Source organism: Marmota monax, unplaced genomic scaffold (assembly GCF_021218885.2).
Source record: "Marmota monax isolate L192 unplaced genomic scaffold, Marmota_monax_Labrador192_F-V1.1 WCK01_AAM20220418_F8-fsc00070, whole genome shotgun sequence".
NCBI classification, from domain to species: Eukaryota; Metazoa; Chordata; class Mammalia; order Rodentia; family Sciuridae; genus Marmota; species Marmota monax.
The window spans coordinates 690,462-705,469 of NW_026692116.1; the positions used below are offsets into that span (position 1 = coordinate 690,462).

General features: G+C 39.4%; 1 protein-coding gene across 8 annotated transcripts in view; it reads left to right on the forward strand.

Annotated features, from left to right (window-relative positions):
• Lrrc8d (leucine rich repeat containing 8 VRAC subunit D) overlaps positions 1-15,008 on the forward strand; it is a 111,267-nt gene that overhangs the window by 20,392 nt on the left and 75,867 nt on the right. For 6 of the 8 annotated variants that reach the window (XM_058585077.1, XM_046461472.2, XM_046461478.2 and 3 more), the window contains exon 2: positions 2,563-2,709. The gene's annotated coding sequence lies outside the window, so the exon portion shown is untranslated. Of the gene's footprint in view, positions 1-2,176; positions 2,286-2,562; positions 2,710-15,008 lie in introns of those variants that run through there. The other 2 variants (XM_046461448.2, XM_046461455.2) reach the window with 2 other exon arrangements.

Here is a 15,008-nt window from a genome sequence, read left to right on the forward strand (position 1 = left end):
CTGCAGGTTAATTTAAACACATTACCTTTTAACTTTTCTTAAAAGAGTTTTATTTTTCTTCAGAGGTTTTCCTTCTGGACATTTAGAATTATAATGAGTAGCAGAAATGAAGGTAGGGATATCAAAAGATTCTCTAAAATAGAATTATGAGTTTTACAAAATGATTGTTGGCAGAGCTTTTAAAATGAGCACGTTTTGAGCTAAATGCCCTCCTTCAAGCTGCCCCTCTCACTGGGTACTTTCTGGGAAAGGAATGGTAGCTCTTTGGGAAAAAGCATTAAGTTTGTGAAAAGACTTGAAGAACTGTCAGGGCCATGGTAAGCAAGAGACTGAGAGAAGGAAATGGGTGGCAGAGGAGTACCTTAAATGATGCTAAGTTCCCTCAGAAAGTTTTGAATAACAAGGCCTTCTTAGTGCCTGACGGATAGGAATGCAGGTTACTGGTTTTTCTGGCCCCTTTGCTCAGGCTCTGCTGTACTTGAAGGCCCTTGCCCTTGCAGTTCAACTGTGTGCTCCATAACTGAAGTCTGTGCTGCTTTTATTAGGGTGATGGGGAAGGGCAGGTGAGATGCAGTTCATCTCTCCTTACTCTGAGCAAGGGTCTAGAGGCATTGCCATTGTCAAGACTCCTATCCACCTTTTTATACAGGCTATTTCTTTGCCTGCTTTAGGAGGTCACTATAGCAGCATGCTACTCACAAGTCACCGTAAACCAAGTCCTAAGGCAAAAGCAAATGGAAAATGAGAAATTGCCAACAGTTTTACTAGAAGTTGAAGCCATGTGTTTGTTTTTGTAAATAGCATTTACCTCTTAAAACAGCCTGTTAGGGGGAAAAAGTTTTTTTTAGGGAATAAATATTAGCTGATTAGGTCCTGAACTGGATAGACTTTGTACCTTGGCATGTGAGTGGCTGTCCCAGCACCTTTTGAACTTTTACCACCAAGTAATTGTGAAAAGGCTGACAGCCAATAATAGATAACCAAAAGAGCACAGTGTCCTCTGATCCAGTCATCAAGGTATCAATGGTGAAGAACCCAGCTATTTCAACAGTGGTAGCTTGTAAATTGCAGGATCATTCTCAGGTGGAGGGGATCTCAGATAGTCTCTGTGCTTGACTTTTCCCCTAGAATTCACTATTGTTTTTAGGAATTTAGAGTTTAGAGGAAATAGCCTAGATATTATCCTTCACAAAGACCTGTACTTGATTCTCCATTTGATCACTTTCCAGCTGAGACATTGGGACAGTTACTTGACTTTTATGAACTTATTTCCTCATTTGGGAACATGGGAATAGGATTTGTGTGAATCTCCTGAGAAATGCTTCTAAGCAAGAGGAGATTAAAATGAGATGTTGTCTAACTCTTGAGTAAGAGCTTAATATGCATCAATTTCTGTTTCAAAGTTTAGCTTTTTACGTAGAATGAGTCATTCTTTATATTCTGTTCTCCATTTTGAGCTTAGAAACAAGGATGACTTTTCTTTAAGCCAACAATTTGATGATAAAAGGAGTTGTTTGTCAGACAGTCCTGTAAGTGCCTGTAACTTGATAGATTCTGGGTGCAAAGGCAGGCAGGTTACAAATTCCAACTCATGGGGCAGGCACCCTCTCTCTACCCACAGCAGATTCTTAAACCATCATCTGTTTACGTTTGTTTCATTTTTCAATGCTGGGCATTTACTATTTTTTAATACTACGCTGAAAATTCACTAAATCGGAGTTCAGCAAATTGAAGGTAATTCTAGAACTTTAGAACATCTCTGTGATTCACACGCAGAGAAATACAGAATCTTTTTTTTTTTTTTTTTTTTTTGGAAGAATGCACTCTGAGATTATGTTCCCTGAAGATTCAGTATATGTAAATGTTGGTGGATTGAGGATGAGGCTGTTCTGAGTAGAGACCCTAGTAGGAACCCATAGTACTGGGTAATTGGTGGTCTCTCCCCACCCTCTCAGTTCCTGACAACTCAGTTTGTGGTAGCGTGCACGCTTTCTCTTTTGAGTCAGCAGGGCACAAGACAAGTAATTTCCCATCCTGAAGCTTTCTCCCGCTTGGCTGTAGTAGATGTACTGGGATGTGGCTATTAACTTTTAAAATTTGCATAAATCCAGCCTTTCCGCTACGCTGGAAAGGCTGAGTCTTGTCTTTACACCTTCCCGGAGGTGATTCTTTTCAGCGGGCGAGGGCGGGGGTGGGGAGATGAGAAAAGGAGGAAAAGGAAGGCCATTTACTGGGGTGCCTACAGGGGTGCCCACCGGGAGGAGGCGCGGAGTCCACGGATGTAGGTACTAGTGGGGAGCGGAGAGGCCAGATGGGCTGGGAACGGAAGGGCTGTGCGCCGGGCAGTGGGCGTTAGGCGGCCGGCAGGGGGAGGCCGGCTGAGGTGGTGCTGGAGCCCCAGCCGGTGTGGCCGGGTCCGGCCGGCGCGGGAGAGGGCGGACCATGGCGAGGCGAGCAGCAGCTGGGGCCCCTGCTCTTCCCTCCGCACTGCTCTGCGTCCTTCCCTCCATGCCGCTAACCCTCGGATCTCTCGCTCTTTCTCTCCCCTGTGTTTTCAAACAGGAAGTGCACGGCTGTCTGTAATGTGCTGCCTGGTCCCAGGATGAAGGAGTGAAGTCCTGCCTCGCCGCGGTTCCAGCCTCCGGAGCCCGCCGAAGCCGAGTCCCCAGAGAGAGTACCCTGAGGGAGCAGGGTGACCTCCTGGTCCAGGTGCGCAGGGCCGGGCCAGGGTGGGGACCCCGTTGGGGGGGAAGCGCCTGACTGGCCCTGCAGCCCCTGCAGCCCCGGAGAGCCTTTGAGCCGGATCTCCAGCTTGGCACTGCAGCTGCACTTGGGTGGATTTTCTTGATCGCCTGCCCCTACTACAGCTTTCTCATCCAAGGGTTTCTGCTAAACTCTGTCGCTGCCACCGCCCAGGTGTGTCACACGGGCTGGATGGCTTTGGGCATCGCAGAGCCAGAGCTAGGACCTGCAGGGGCGCTGTCCTAGGCAGGCGCTTTCCCTGCTGGGTTGCCCCAGGGCAGGGTTGCTCGGGTACTGCCTGTGGCCGCTTCCTAGTCCTCAGCAGCCCTGGCCGCACTTTCCTACTCTGGCTGCTGCCTGGAGCAGCTGCTTTTTGTTCCTCACTGCTGGCCTGGGGTTGTCCACATAAATGTTCTGGGAGGCTTGAGACAGTAGGGGTGTTAATGAGGTTGGTGTGAGGGCAAGTGTAGGGACCTAGGGAGAAACAAAAGGATGAGTTGTGGGTAAAGAGTAGGTGGAAAGAAGAGTCTTTGTGTCCAGGCCCTGAAACCGAGGGTCCTGGTTTCTTGCTTTTTATTTTGGAAGAGCCATGTCATCACTGGCTGAGAGAATTGGTGATGCAGACACACACCGGAAAGGTAGAGACCAGAAGTGAGGGAGAGCAGTGAGTTCTGGGGTGTTTAGTCTGGTGTCTGGCTTGTTAACTCCACTGTGGTTTCCACTGTGCTGAGACAGAGGGTGCTTTAGAAGTATGAACCAGCCTTCTTCATTTATTAAATTCTGTTTGTCACCAAAGTAAAATTGAGAATGACTTTTCTCAAATCTATTAGGTGGATTATAATTTTATATCCATATCTCGTGCCACCTCAGATGTTCATAGGAAAAGAAAACACTAGGGAAAGGTTGGTTTATGCTGCAGACTTTTTGCTTTTTCATTTCCCTGGCTGCTCTTCACTCTGCAGAATAAGTCAAATTCACTTCTCCTCCAGTGAAGTCCTGGCCTTATTATAATGCCTGTATTTATCCAACTGGTGAAATGCTAGTCTTGGGGAGGGAAACTAAGGGAGGGATGCTAGAGAAGATTCAGTTTGATGGCATGATTATATGAGGACAGATTAAATGTTTGGACAATATGCAAGTCAATAACATTTTCTTAGGCTATTTATTTTGGAGAAAGTGATTAAAAACAAGCGACTAGAGGGAGGAAAGTGAGACCTTGAAAAAGGGGATCTTTTTCTATAACAGGGCGAGTGTGTAATCACAGTAATACACATATCCACTCATTCACCTCATTAGGTGGCCAAGCCTTCTCAAGAGGCAGGCTTAGTTGTAGAATTCATGATGTGCAATGTTTATTAAACCATTCTGATACTGAAAAAGTTATAATAAAATATATTTGTTATGTAATTAATTTGCTTTGAAATTAATTTTATCTTTTGTACTCAGGTAGACTGATATATTTATATTACCCCCTTCCCTTCCTTTGTTTCCGCATACATAGTATGGATATAATTTGAATTATAAGATTCTATTGTACCAATATTCCTTCAGAACTTTAATCTCTTTTAAGATGTAGCTGCTTTGAGCATTGTGATATGAGTAATTGGCATAATTATATTAGCAGTAAGTAGCCAAGACATAGTATAAAAACTGAAGCAGTTAATCTCATCCTTACTGGATAGGTGGACTTAAGTATGATTTAAATTGTTAGATGTCTGTATTGTGTCTCTTGCCAAATACATCACAAGCTGACAAGTGAAAACAAGTCATCAAGAGAGTTTTTTGTTTTGTTCTGTTTTGTTTTGCAGTGCAGGGGGTTGAAGCAGGGCCTTGCACATGCTAGGGAAGCTCTCTGCCACTAAGCTATATTCCCATCCAGCGCCAAGAGAAATTCTTTTATTTATATATTCATTCATTCATTCATTCATTCATTCTAATTTGTTATACACGATGCAGAATGCAGTTCATTTCATATTACACATAGAGCACAAATTTTCAAGTCACTGGTTGTACACAAAGTATTTTCACACCATTCCGTCTTCATACATGTACTTAGGGTCCAAGAGAAATTCTTGAAAGACCTGTATAGCCTTATTGTCTTGCCTCTGTCTTTATACCCAGGTATATTCCTTGTACTCTGGTTTATTAATTTGCTGGCAGCTGGAAGGAACTTTCTTCAGCATCTGTCACTCTGCTCTAAGATACAGTAGGATGGTTTCTTTGACCCTCCAAACCTGTTCCCTCTTTAGGAGCAGGATCTACTCCCACCTTATTAGGATTTAAATTCAGGAATAGTAATACAGGCCTTTAAATTGTTATAGTAATAGGCCTTTAAATTGTCATATTCTATTTGCAGAGTATATTTTCTATATCTTGTTTACCGTTGGTAAGAGAGTGGTAAAACAGAATTCATTTACTTTTACTCTAGTTTATGGAGAGATTCCCCCATGTCCAGGTCTTTTCCCATTCCTCTCTTCTTGGCTTTGGCCCAGAGCTTTGGGTTTTGTTGTTTTTTGACTTGCATGCTTGACATTTACACCTTCTCTACATCTGTGACTAGATTTAAATGTGTTTGTGTCAGTGTGATTTGTATTCTGTTGCCAAAGTTCTAATGGTATATTTTCATTTACAGATATACCATATTTTTTGGGTGTGTTTGGTAGTGTCTTTTGTGGTGTCTCAGTGAGCAAGTATCTTTTTGTGGATACTTTAACATTTTAGAATTAACAAAAAATATCACTGATTTACCCCTTTTATAATAGGTGATATATATGGCTTTTCCCATATTCCACCCAATACCACTACCATACATATCCACTACTTTCTTGCCCCAGTACAGGATAACCAATTAAGAAATTCACATTACTGGGAAGTGTGAGCAAACCCACATGACTTTAAGTTATATAGTAAATATTTTTGCAATATTGCCTCTATAGAAATAGATTTATTTTCTTGTCTTTGCAGTACTTAAAGTTGAGGCTCTCTTTAGTTATAATTTTAATTTTGCATTTTAAAGAATATAAATTAAAATTGGGGGTATATTTTCACTGGAAAATGCTGAATAAAGTATTTATTTTCTCTTCAATAATTGGAGTATCTTTAGTGGTCTGTAATTCCTCCTCTATAATATTGTGTCAAAATGTAAAGGGTAGGAGAAGATAAGAAAGGGAGGTAAAATGAGGGCTCTTTCTTTTATATGGTAGGAGTGAAATGATTCATGTATGTTTCCTTAATACACAACACACTGGCCGTTTCTGTCTCTCCTGGTGAGTTTCAATGGCTTATGAAGTAGCTGTGTGTCTCTTCCAACAGAGAGGCTAAGAATTAAAGGGTAACTAGCTTTGATGTTAAATGCCAAGGAAAAGTTAATGGTCAAGAGAGAACGAGGAGCGGAAATAAAATCAAGTTAAGCTTTTCCTTTTTTCAAAACCTTCTTTTTTCTTCATGTATATTATAAAATAAAAATTACCATCTCAGTCAGAAATTGTAAGCAGTTTTTAAACTATAAAGCAATGTTTCTCAGCCCTTGAAAAATGAGAAAATGTGTAATACTAAAAGATTTTAAAGCTTGTCTTTAGAGTTTTACTTTTTATCTCTGAGGACTGCAAATATTTTATAGAAAAGCTACTTAATACCACTCTACTGGGTATATGTTAGTGATAATAGCATTTTCTGCATTTGTAAGTAGTAGTGCATGTCCACGTGAGATGGGTTCTGTCTCCAGACCTCTCCCAGTACCTCCAGTCCACAGGTTGCAAATCCGGGCCAAAATAAAACAACTGCTCCAGACCAGAAATGCTGAAATGGTGATTAACATATATAGTATGTTACCCTTCCGGTCATAAACACTTCCAGGTGGAATTTTTCCACTTTGTTGTACATTAAATGAGTGGTATGCGAAGTTCTGACTTTGGATCTAATCTTTTTCCCAGGCTAATTGTTTTTCATGGTCAACTTTGCAATCTTTTCAGTTACTCAATCATGGATAACAGGATTTCTTCTAAGAACATTTCTGTGAACATCCCTTCCTTGTGTTTGCCAGGACTCTGACACCAATCTCAGAATCACCAGTGTCATAGCAGTTACCACATCCTTGTATTTGTTTCCCAGAAGCTCAGAGAAGCTTCCCACCTTTAACCTTGATAGTTTGCAATAAGTGTGTGGAAGGGAAGATATATTATTTGCCCCTGTTCTGCGGTGGGAAAAAACATGGTTCATATGGAGCCAGTCTCTGGTTTTTACACCTACTGTTAAAACTATTCAGTCTGTATTCTGCTTAAGATGGGTTAAGCAGAGCACCAGAATAGTTCTTTTATCTGGTAAAAAAAGAAAAAATGACTTCCTATTTTTCTTATTTGTCAGACTTTTATGTGGATTATGTTTAATTTTCTTGATATTGTGCAGGGTGGGTTATAACCTTGTTTTATGTGAAGACACCGAGGCAGGCAGAGATGACTTACTCAAGTCTCAGGGACAAGGCCTTGATTCATGCCCAGATATGTGCCACCCCCAAGCTTAACATTTCCTTTGCTGTGTTTCCTGTGTTCTGTATCCTTAGCCTAATGTATGAAAAGAAGTGATCTTGGTTTAGTCTTATCTACCTTTTCAGCAAAGGTTAGCTTAATCCCATAGAGAAAATGCAGATGTTAGGAACATTAAAGAGTCAACTTTTTAAAAAAATTTGTTCTTTTTAGATGTACATGACAGAAGAATGAGTTTTGACATATGGAGTATAATATAATTATTCCCATTCTTACGGTTGTACATGATGTAGAGTTACACTGGTTGTGTATTCATATATGAGCATAGGAAAAAGTCAAAAACAGTAAATATTTTTGACTTTCATGTGATATATTTTCATTTTTTTCCCGAAGAAATTTAGGTGTATGGAATTTATTACCCCTCATGAGAGAGTCTTGAGATAGTTGCCTACATGCATAATTAATTGCTGGATTATAGAATATATGCATACTAATTTCACTAGGAATTGTTGGCAAGTTTATACTTCCACCAATATTGCATAATGATTTCTTTTTTTATTCACGAATTTCCTGGTGTTACCAACTGGATAGATGTTAATTGTGCCTCATTGTTTTTTTTTTTTTTTATTTTTTAAATTTTGTTTAATTTGTTCTCAGTTTAATTTTGCTTTTTTCAGATTACTGGTGCAGTTGAGAGATATTTTCATTTATTCAGTTTTCCTTTTCTGTGAATTGTCTTCATATCTTTATCCCCCGCTTTTCTGTTGGCACTCCTGCCCTTATTGCAAGAAGTTCCTGGAGAGTTTTTGTGGAGTTCCCTGACTAATCTAGATATTAATTCTTTGTTGTCTTTAGATATTACGAATACTTGCTTCTTGTATGTCACTTCTCTGATAACTTTGTCTGGGGTGCCTTTCAGTAACAACAAAAATCTTTAGCTTTAAAGGAGTTGATTCCATTAAAAACATTCTTTTTTCTTTCTTTTTTTTTTTTGGCAGTGCTGGGATGAGACCTGGGGCTTCACACATGCTAGGCAAGTGCTGTACCACTGAGCCACATCCTCAACCCTGAACTCAACAGTCTTTAATATTATTGTGGTCTGTGCATTTTGAGTCATTTAAGTCATTCCCTGTGACTGGTCTCACTTTCTTTCATTAACTTTATAGGTTTAATCTTATCCTTTATCTTGTAAAATTATTTTGGATTTGAGTATTTCAAATTTCAAATAAATAGTACAAGTACTATTCCAATTTTTAATCTTAAGAAACTGGTCATATTTTGAGTCATTTCCCCAGCATTGTCAAATAATTCATTCTTTATAGATTTTTAGCGCTACTGTTAGCATGTAAGTGGTATGTTGTTCAATTGATTTGTTTGTGTGCTCCTGGGCATTTGATACACTGCCATATTAATAAATATTATAAATAATGGTATATTAAGATATAAATTTTATAAATTTACAGATATATTTATATAATTTATTAGCATGATTTCATATTACATGTACCATTTATATACAAATCATATTAACATGATTGAGATACTAATGTATATTAAAAAGTTCAAAAATGTTTAAATTTGGGAAGTTTTTTCTGGGGGGTGGGTGTCGGGTACTGGGGATTGAACTGAGGAGCACTCAGCCACTGAGCCACATCCCCAGTCCTATTTTTTTGTATTTTATTTAGAGACAGGGTCTCGCTGACTTGTTTAGCGCCTTGCTTTTTGCTGAGGCTGGCTTTAAACTTGCGATCCTCCTGTCTTGGCCTCCTAAGCCACTAGGATTACAGGAGGGTGCCACTGAGTCTGGCTTAGTGTTAAGTTTTGTGTTTTGTGTTTTTTTGTTTTCTTTGTGATGCTGGGGATAGGACCCTTCTGCATGTTTCGCAAGTACTCTACCACTAAGCTGTACCCCAGCTCCAAGCTTATTTGGGGGCAGATTTCTTGCCCTTATTTGTGTGTGGTAACTGTTACACCTGCAAATGTATTTTTTAGATATGTGTCTACATAATGGGGAACATTCTGAAATTATTTGATGACAATTTACTTTTAATGTTCCTAACATTACTTTTTTTTTTTTTTTTTTCTTTTTCTGTTTTGTTTTTTGGTGGTTATGGCTCCTCTTCACACGTAGTTCTCTATGTAGGACAGTGTTGTCTCACTTCAAAGACTTCACTTTCTTTTTTCAGTGCTCCATATGGGCTTATATAGCTATGGGTACATTCTGGGTATGGCTTTGAATGAATGTTTTATGAGGTGTGGTGCTCTAATACATGGGTGCATACTCTTGAAAGCCTGTTAATTATAGATGTCTTTTTATTATTGGGAAAGCTTCATCAGTTTCAGCCTAGTTTTGTCCAAGTGTACTTTGCTCCAATTTGTTCTCAGTTCACTGGGTCTCATTCTTCCTCCTGTCTCCACTGAATGCGATGTTACTTTATTTGATACTGGGTATTTGCATGCCTGTGCAAAGTACAATGTATATAACATGACTTTTTATCAAATAAATTAGAAATCACTATGAGAAACAAATTACAGTCTCAAAATAGATGGCATGACAAGATTTGTGTAGGCCAAAGATGTTACCCTTAGCTATCAGTTTTAGAATCATGTGACTGATAGACTGTATTTTTATTTCTTCTTTTATCTGCTTTATAGATATAGGAAAGAGTTTTAGTGTTTTTCATTAACTGCTGAGATTTACTTGCATTAAATTAAGTATGATAAAATTATAATGTAGAAATGTTGAGGAGTCCAAAATCTGCTTATGCAGGTAAAATAGATACCTTTGGGCTATGGGAATTGTTCTGTTGTACTTTAGACACAGTTTAGTAGGTATTCACCTGAGTTTGATTATAACAGCCTAAGCTAGTGATTTGATTGAACTTAAATACTTATTAAGGACTTCGTAACATGGATGTTTCCCAGTTTTCCTCCAGATTCTTCTGTGCTATCCTAACTAGCTGTGAGATCCACCTGTCCTACCAACTTCCTCTCTTATTCAACTCTTCTACTATAATTGACAGCCAAACTACTTATCCAAATTGTTAAATCTTAGTTTCTCCTACCTCCTGTGTACTAGGCATTTTAAGTTCAGAGGATACAAAGTAAATATCATAAGGTGGCTGACCTCAGAAAATACAGGCATAAACCATTAACTGGAATTTAGGATACAAGACATTTTCCAGAAATGTATTCTGATAAGCAGTAAAGAGTGGGACACAGAGGAAAGAATGGTATGTTCTTATTTGCGAGGAGAGAATTCCTAAAGTAGGTGAGATTGGTGCCGTTAAAGGGTTAGGATTATTTACCAAGTTAAGCAGAAGAAAAGTAGCCCAGATAGAATAAACAGCTCAGATTCAAAGCCTGAAAGAGCTCAGTGTGTGAGAAACATGGAGTATGAGTGATTGGATCAGAGAGGTTGTGGTGCAGAGAGAAGAAGTTGGAGGCACCTCTGGGTTTGAATTCTTGGTCCAGCCTGCATCTGGGACCATGCATTACACTTCTGGAAATGTGAGCTTTATCCTTACAGCATTGTGGCTTCGTCAGAGGTAAAATAAATGCTCAAATCATTGTCTTAAGATATGCGGAAAAGCTGAGAACAAATTGGAGCAAAGTACACTTGGACAAAACTAGGCTGAAACTGATGAAGCTTTCCCAATAGCAGGGAAGTCCAGGGTCAACCCCAATAATCTAGGCAGAATTAATGAGGACCAAAACCGAAGCTTCATTTGTGAAAAAGGAGAGGAGAGGATGGACTTAAGAGATGTTTAGGAGAAAGAATTGGCTCCTAACTACATAAAAAGTGGGAGAAGAATAAGAGGAAAGAAGAAGTAGGATGACTGTTGGGTTTTCTGGTTGGAAGATTCACTGTCTAAGGGTGTATCTAGTGAGGATAAAAACTTAAAAGGAACAAGATTGAAGAGAATAGTGGGTCCAGTTTGAGGTGAAGTTGGGGGATCTGTGGGGTATTCTGTTGAGTTTCAGAAGTCTGGGTCTCAGGAGAGAAAGTCAGGTTTAGATATGAATTGGGAAGTGACTGAGAGCCGTGAATGTGGTTGAGATCCTGTAGGGACCCCTAAAGGATCAAAGACTGAGCAGACACGTGGAGAGGAGTTAGCAAGAATCAAGAAAATCTAGAAATAAAAATAATATTCAGCACTCTATATTTTAAATTTTATTTCCATATTTTATGTCGTCATTCCCCCCCCTGAAGTAATCATTGTTACTGTCTAAAGCTCAAGTAAGCAACTTACCAAGTCACCCAGGTAGTAAATATCGAGCAACTGTACATTTGTCAGAGGACTCAGGGAGGTCAGTAGGAGCAAAGAGAATAAAGGACATTGGATTTGGCAATCAGGTATTCAGTTGGTAGTTAGGTGAGTTCTAAAGTCTAAAGCTGGATTGTCAGGTGATGAAAGTAGGAGATGAGAAGGGGGAGCAGAGAGTGTGTATGTTTACTCATGTGCATGTTTGTGAAGAGAGATTGGTGTGTTGGGTGTAGTGACTGGAGCTTACGCTTTGGTTGAAAAGAGTGAAGAGGAGGTGACCACAGGTAGAAGAGGGACTAACTAATAGAGGAAGGTTTCAGAAAGATAAGGAGGCCAGGTTCAGGAGCACAGACATGCTCAAAAGGGGTTGTCTCGGGAATTGGGACATTTACTCCTTTGGAACAGTTGAGGAGAAAGAGTCTGCGTGACTGTAGATGAGGGTACAGTTAGTGAGTGGGAAGGAAGTTGCAAGAGTTCATATCCTGAAGGCTGGGTGTTCTCAGAAAAGGTGGAGATGAAATGAGCTGAGGATGAGGTAGGTGCCTTGCGGAGGCTGTTGAAAGTTAGTAACAGTTAACTTAGGAAAAAGGAGGCTACAGATGGAGGGTGAGAGTCGTGCATAGCTGAGGGCCCCTTGGAGCTCTGTCAGTGGGAATAGATGTTGATGGTGGATTTTTTTTTTTCCTGCTTGATAGAGTAATATGATTAATATGAATGAACTTTTAAAATAGAACACACAGGCCTTGCCTGAAACATCAAGTTTAAGTTAGCGATTCAAGGAAGCTTAAAGATCTGGGGGGAAGGGAGGAGAAGGAGGACAGAGGAACAGGAGGTTGAACATTAGAGAACTTGAGTTCTAGTCTTAGCAAAGTGATCTAATCTTTTGGGCCTCAGTTTTCCCATGTTTCAATGGAAAAAATTATACTTCGTGTCCTTTCAAGGCTCATATAGCTCTCAGAACTTCTGTGAGATGAGTGTACCATTAGACAAAAAGAGTGCATAAAAAAGATGAGCTAGATTGCTGTCATTTATTTCCCAGGGGTTCTTCCGATAGCAGCTCTTGGTCAGTTTCAGCTGTCAGATAATGGTGCCCAGGTGGATGCTTTGTGGCTGCATGTGGCAGTTGGAGAGAGGTCACGAGTCAGAAAAGGAGACAGACAGGAGTGAGAAGCTGTGGTAAGAGCTGCACTTGAGGTAAATGAGTAGATCTGCCCTGCGCCCCACCTGCTGTGTCACGTGGTTCCCTGATAAGTCACTGGTCACAGATGACATTTTGTAAGGGAGGGGATAGTTTTACTTTCATCTTGGTCTTGTTTCTATGTGTATTTTCCTCTCACTGGGCTCCATTTCCCCTCTCCATTAAAAATGTGCTGTTGTGGAAGAGAATTGATCTATTGCAGAGGCCTGAGTATGTTCAGCACCTTCCTTAATTCACACACCTAGAGTTTCTTTGCCCATAGAGAAATCAGAAAAGTTGGCAAGACTTCCTCTCTCTGATGAGTTGGTTCTGCTCTGCTCCTTTAGAGGGTGTACTCTTCAAGCTGTTTAACCATTTACTGCTCTTAAAAGAATAGGAATAACACTTTAAAAACCCCAGAGGTGTGGCTGGCATTAAAAGGTAAATCCAGGTCAGATTAAGTGGCTCCAGAGATCACTGTAATAATTTAACAAGCCTGGGCAGGTGAAAGGGCACTCTTTTAAACAGTGAGCCTCGAATCTTTGTCCATACTCTCACAGATTCTGGAGAAGCCTCAGCATTTCCTTTTTCCCTCATTCCGCTATTATACAACTTAATGCTTGGAAAAATTTTCACAGGAAGTAACAGGGTGTCATAATTTTTGTGAGACATTTTCTACAGAATTCACCCTCTTCAGTCTGAGAATACTATTCTCTCTTCACCCACCTGCTCTGTTTTCTTTCTGAAAGTCTTAATTTCTCCATATAATTCGATATTCTTCAAAGTAAAACATAGTTTAAAAATTAAAACCCTTTAAACTTGAAGTTAAAATGTAGTCTATAAATGTGTTCTTCCATTTCCTGAGAAACAACAGGAAGGATTTGCTTTCTCAAAATAAACGAAGTAGCCTGACTATGAACTCAGAGCAGTAGAGATCAAAGATTCCAACATGACCACATAATGGGAAATTTTCAGTCATTTTTCTAACCCAGAAAACCAAGTCTAATGTAGTTTTGTTGTTGTTTTGGGTATTAGGCATCAGAAAGTATATGTACAACTCAGAAATGCACCTTGAGCATATTTAAAATATACTTAGCATAAATGTTGGCTATTTAGTCTTTAATTCCAAGAATCTGTTGCCAAGGTGTATTTGATTTGTATGAACATGAAGCAATGGAAAATACCCTTCTTGAGCATTAAATTTAGGAAGAACAGAGGACAACCAACTGATTTCCTGCATCCATTCACCATCTAAACTTTAATTTAAATTCACTAGTTCAGTAAATTATTTCATAGCTGTGCTAGTAGGAGAAGTTTAGCAGCTCAGACACTGAACTGCATTGAAAATAGAATCTGCTACAGGAATTCTGTTGGTGTGTGTGTGTGTGTTTGTGTAGAAATGTGCACATTAATATTCATCTATTTCTAGAAACATGATAGGAGAGCCTGTTTTAAAGAAAGGAAGTCAATTCTGTTATAGTTGGCAGATTCATATTTGTAGGAACAGGCAAGATGAGGGAGAAATATATGCATTCATTTTTCATCTGTCATTAATTTGTGCCAAATAATATGTGATTCTTTTTTTCCCAAATGGTGTAAAATAGGTCAACATTTTGAAATATTGGACAGTGTTTATGTTGGGAAGTTTCTGAATACATTGAGAACTTTTAGAATTTCTTGTTAGAATTTTTTTTTTTTTTTTTTTTTTTTTTTTTTTTAGTAGTCTTTCAAGAAAAGGTATGGAGCTGGGAGTGTAGCTCAGTGGTAGAGTATATGCTTAGCATGCATGAAGCCCTGTGTTTGATCCCCAGCAGAAGAGGGATGGGGGTAGGGGAACAAGGAGAAAAAGAGGGGAAGGAAGGAAGGGAAGAGGGAAGGAAGATTAAAGGCAAGAGAGCAGATCTCAATGCAGTGTAAGCATGAAGTTTAGGATCTGTGTCTTTCTCAGTCCCTTTATTTTAACCTAAGTCTTTATATTCAAAGTGGGTCTCTTGTACACATCACATATTTGGGTCTTTTTATCCTGCCCAACAGTCTGTGCTTTTGGTTGATGTATTTAGATGATTTGTATTTGAAGTGACTTGATATAAATGAATTAATATCTACTGTGTTTGTAGTTGTTTTCTGTTTATTTATTGCATTTGCTCTTTGTTTCCATTCCCACACCCCCATCTTCTTCTGCCTTCTGTGTTTTTTAAGTGAATAGTTTATATAATTCCATTTTATCTCAGCATACCAATTATACTTACTTTAAAAAAAGTTTTGGTTGGGGATATAGCTCAGTGGTAGAGCACTTGTCTCAAATGTATGAAACCCTGGGTTCAATCCCCAGCACCAAAA